Here is a 5,649-nt window from a genome sequence, read left to right as displayed (position 1 = left end):
ATTTGTACCGACTGTACTATACGGTAGCGAGACATGGACTTATCAAGAAAAAGATAGGAGTAAAATTAACGCAATTGACATGAGATTCATGCGCATAATAAGTGGGAAATCCCTAATGGACAAAGTAAGTAACGAGATAATTCTAAAAGAATGTGGCGCAGAAGAGACGCTAGTAGACACATGGGAAAGAAATCGATTAAGATGGTTCGGACATGTTGAGAGAATGCCAAATGAACGACTAACGAAACAAGTGTATCAAGGTAAAGTAAATGGCAACGAGCCCAGAGGTAGACCGCGGAAAGAATGGTTAGAATGTGTGAATGAGACCCTACTTAGAAGAGACATAAGAAGTCACAGAAACACGAGAGCCTGCATGAAAAAATGCATGGACATAAAAGAAGCTAGAGAAGTATGCCAGGACAGGAAAATATGGCGGCACATAGTTAATAAAAAGAGTGTCAGTAGAGTGAACGATGCCTGAAACAAAGACCTTGGCTATTAATGGACCCAAGTGGGGAACCTTACATAACTACTTCGTGAGGTTCTTCGCTTGGGGTGATTGCTAGAGAGATTGATCAGCAACCTGGGTCGGAGCAGTGTTGCGGAACGAACGTGTTATTTACTTAAATAGCACGAGAATTCTGGATCAATCTGAAAAATTTCTATCCCTTCCACACACTACTCCTTTCCCCTGCCGAGTGAGTCACGCCTACCCCGAAAGGGAAATGGCTTAATGGTGTAGTAATAATAATAACTTTACCGGAGTTTTCAGGAGACTACAAGGATTGGGAGAATTTCCGCGATTTATTTAATGCTTTAATAATTCAAAACGATTCCTTGTCAAATGTAACAAGATTACACTATTTGAAATTGTCCTTAAAGGACGAAGGTGAAGATTTTTTAAGACATGTTTCAATAACTGATGCTAACTTTATCTCCACTTGGGAGTCGCTAAAGACCAGATTTGATAACAAAAGAGCTTTAATCTTAACTCATTTAATAGCCTCTATCAATATTCCTAATGTCTCGAGTAGCATTCTGGAAGACTTAAAACTCTTACGCGATAAAACAAATGAGTCATTGGCGGCTCTCAAAAATCTTAAACGCTTAAAAGTACATTGGAGTGATTTGCTTGTTTTTATAATGGTTAAAAAGTTTGATATAAGTACTCTCAAGGAATGGGAGATGCATATTGGTTCTAGCACTGATTATCCCACTTATAAGCAACTTGACTCATTTTTGGAAACTCACATACGTATTCTGGAGGCTATTAAAGCTTCAAAACCGTTTACGAGTTCTCAAGAAAAGAGTAGGACTTCAAAACAATCGGGAGTTAGGAGCCACAATGCAACTTCTAGCTCAAAATATCTCCTTTATAAGGATAATTACTCTTTATTTAAATGCAACCAATTCAAAGCTCTGTCTGTGGACAGGCGTAGGGAAGTTGCTACAAATAATTATTGTTGTTATAATTGTCTCACGTCTGGACATCAACTACATAATTGTGTTAGTAAATTCAAATGTTACAAGTGCGGTAGGAGACATAATTCCCTGTTCCATTCAGATGACTATCATTCAAATCCCACCTTACCACCAACTAACTCTGCGTCGGTTTATTCTCAATTGGCAGTTTCAGGTTCTCTTGCGTCACAATCAAATGATCCCGGAAATTCCACCCTGGGGGTGGGGGTGAATCATGTTCCGCTTAAAGAAGCAGACGATAAAGTTTCGTTTCATTTTCTGAATAATCAGCCAAATTTATCGCGCTCAACCTTACTCGCTACTGCTGTTATTTCATTCCAAGCTGAAAATGGAAGAAGTCACAGATTTAGAGTTTTGCTGGACCAAGGATCTGAATGTTGTTTTATTACCGAGAGAGCAATGAAAATATTAAGTCCACGCTACAAAGAGGTTAAAGCAGTAGTATATGGGGTTAGAGGAGTTAATATTGGTTTTTCAAGAATGTTAGCAGAATTTAATTTAATTCCTACAAAAAAGAACTGTCCTAAAGTCTACATCTAAACTTTAGTATTATTACACATTACATCATATACTCTTCCTGTGAGATCTAACGTGGGGAATAAAGATCAATTAAAAGAGTTAGGGTTAGCAGATCCAAACCCCTTTAGCTCCCATCAAGTTGATTTGATTTTAGGAGCCGATAAATATGGCTCATGTTTACGTCCTGGTCTCCACCAGGGCATATTGGGTTCTCTTACTGCACAAAGTATCGTTTTTGGCTGGGTATTATCTGGGCCGGTTTCAGTCACAAATAAAATAGAAATTAACATTCCAGTTACAGCACATCAGGCTATTTCAGCAGAACTCTTGCATGAAGACTTAACCAGGTTCTGGGAGTTGGAGGAAGTTCCGTGTAAAAATACTTTGCCAGATGACGAAATGTTTTGTGATAAGCATTTCGCCACGAATTACCAACGAACAAAAGACGGACGTTACATGATACGCTTAACTTTCAAAAACGGTCCTCCCATAAAAATAGGTGCATCCCTAGAGAGAGCTAAGATCGTTTTAAATAAAATAATTCGTCGTTTATCTGAGAATTTGGAATTATTGTTACAATACTCCAGTTTCTTATTAGAATATGAAAGCCTTGGATACATGGAACTTCTTCAAGGAAAGGAATTGGATAGTGTCCCACAAACTGTTTACTGGCCTCATCACCCTATCTTAAGAGAAAGTAGTTCCACTACTAATTTGAGGGTTGTTTTCAACGCTTCCAGTCTAACTTCCAAAAATTCTTCCTTGAATTCTCATCTTCACATCGGTCACAAGATTCTCAATGATTTGGTTTCAATCATTAATAAATGGAGATCACATCGCTTTGTTTGTATGGCTGTCATTGAAAAAATGTTTAGACAAATTCTAGTTGACCCTCGGGATTGCGACCATCAAAGAATTGTCTAGAATTCTCCTGATAAAAGGCTCGTGGCTTATAGACTTTTAACGTTACTTGCGGTACTGCCTGTGCTCCTTATTTGGCTAACAATGTGGTTAAGCAGTTAGCTTATGATGAAGGAAATAGATTTCCTTTATCCCAAACTATATTACAAAAAAATATTTACGTCGATGATGTTTTGTTTGGTGCAGATAGATTGAGGTTAAAGAGGCGCGAGCTCTAGTAACACTGTTATTAGAAGCGGCTACTAGAGAGTCGTCATGTTTTGAGTGTGATCAAAGCTCCATTTAACTTGATGCTTAAGTTCTCCTCTTGGCCAAGATTGCTTCGCGTAACTGCCTATTGTAAAAGGTGTATTGATGCCTTTGTGTTCAAACAGTCAAAACTTAATAAGCCTACACCTAAATTTTCAACAATGTCTCTTAATGCGATTGAAATCCAAGAAGCTGTTATATTTTGGATCAAATTTGTAGAAGCAAATTCCTGTTCTAATGAGTTAAAGCTTTGAACGAAGAAGATAGGGTGGTTCCAAAGAACTCGATATTAAAAAGTTTGAATCCATTTTCGGATTCCAACAATATCTTAAGGTTAGGTGGAAGACTACGGCATGCTCCTATCAGTTTTGATGAGAAGCATCCTGTCATTTTGCCGTGTCACCACATAAGTGAGCTTATCGCCACTCATGCTCGCCTTTGATCTTTACAGGGTGGTCAAAAATTAACTTTATCAGACCAACATTGCAGAACCCACATTGGAATTTACATCGGAAAATCGATTAAATCGATGGCAGTTAGAACAAAAAATTTCAGATATTTAATGGAGAAGATGGGCTGTTGATTATTTACAGTCTTTACAAAAACGCTACAAATGATTCAACAAAGAGCTAAATCTTGAGATCGGTGATATCGTTCTTTTGAAACATGATTCGTTACCGCCTTCTAAATGGTTGTTAGGTCGCATAGTTAAATTCTACAAGGGAAAGGACGATTTAGTACGTTCTGTTCGCGTAAAAACTGACTCTTCGGAATACGAAAGTCCGATTACTCAGATTTGTCTGTTACCAGTTTTGTTGACAAATACTCGATTAGCACTTATTGTTTTTTCTTTTCATCGTGTAGTTACCACTCACGAGGGGGCGGTATGTTTAAAGTTGAGATGTTTCGTCTTTATGAGATTTTCTGTGATTTAAAATTATTCAATTTATCGAAATCGCCTATTTCAAAGCTATTTTTATTTTCCTTATTATTTACAGGAATATTTGAAGTCATGTCATTTCTCAGTTTGAGTGTGTGATGATAGCCTTGTCGCTTGAGAAAAACAGTGAGCGAGCAGCAGTGAATCGTGACAGATCGTAGTCCGATCTTTTAGAATCAGTAAAGTGATTAACTAAATAAAGACATTAATTATTACATCTAACAAAAATGTCTGTATAAACGAGTGAGTGATCTGTGTGGTTCTAAAAAATTGTCTTAGTCTGCCAAGTATTCTATACTTGAAATAAAACTTGAACTTATTATTATTTCTAACGAATCTTCTCTGTCCATTCCTAATCTGGCAAAATTAATATTTATAAACATAAACATTGAACAAGGAGGAGAGGGAGCTTGTCTTATTTGACTTTTCTTTTTCTGCTGTTCAAGGTTGTAGAAAGATCCGTTTACAGCCGTTTTTATCTATACGCTTCTTCCAAGCTTGAAGTCCGTCCATAATGATTAAAGAGTTTAACCAAATCCTGTGAGTAGAAAGTTCGATTTTTAGTCAGGCAAACAACCTTGACCCATTGACCTAGTTTTTCGCGACACAGGTAAATCCCACAGAGCTGTCACCAATTTCTTACGTCCAAACTCTGCAATCGAATTTGTTCCGTTGATTCTCTGTGCTGATCCAAAGGCTAAGATATTATAAACGTAGATGAGGTGCGGGCTTAGTTGCCCGCCATAAATATAGACGGCGCATCCGGCGAAAAAAGTCACTTCCCCTCTACGCACCGCCACCCGTAGATAGCACCCACGATGTCCCATCGCTATATTTTGCAAACAACGACTTGGAGCGCTGTAAGCAACTCTCAGTAGGCCCCTCGAGGCGCACTAATGGTTACTTAGCTCGGAAAAGAATCATTTGGATTTGAAAGTAAATTGCCAATTAAAACATTTTTACATTTAAAACTTTCCAAAACATGGTTATTTTAATAAATACCACAAATATAAGTCAATGAGTAATTTATATTACGGTTTCATATATTTTCCACTAATTCTAAAACTATTAATAGTTCTTTAATATTGTTTAGTTTTTATTTTTATTTTTGTGGTCTGCAATTTCTACGGATTTTTTTAGACTATTCGTCTAATCAAGTTCTCGTATGTATTTTCCAATTTCTTAATTATTATATATTCTAACGTTTTTATAAAAATATAAGTATAATTCCAAGTGATAGGGAAATTGTTCTTTCGGTTTTTAGATGTTAAGACGGCAGTTCCAAGCCAGATTAAGTTTCGCATTGGCAAACAAAATTAGACGAACAGAATTTCACTGGCACATTCATAAAAAATATCATGTTCCATAAAATATATTTTAAAATAAACTTTAAATTATTATAATTGATACAGCTTACTCTCTCTCTCTCTCTCTCTATATATATATATATACGAGGGTGGATTGATAAGTTTCCGGCCTGACCAAGAGATGGCGCCACTAGGCCTACCTTGAGATGGCGTTCTATAGTACCATCCTTA

This window comes from Belonocnema kinseyi, chromosome 5 (genome assembly GCF_010883055.1).
Source record: "Belonocnema kinseyi isolate 2016_QV_RU_SX_M_011 chromosome 5, B_treatae_v1, whole genome shotgun sequence".
Classification (NCBI taxonomy): domain Eukaryota; kingdom Metazoa; phylum Arthropoda; class Insecta; order Hymenoptera; family Cynipidae; genus Belonocnema; species Belonocnema kinseyi.
Note: the sequence above shows the minus strand (reverse complement) of the source record.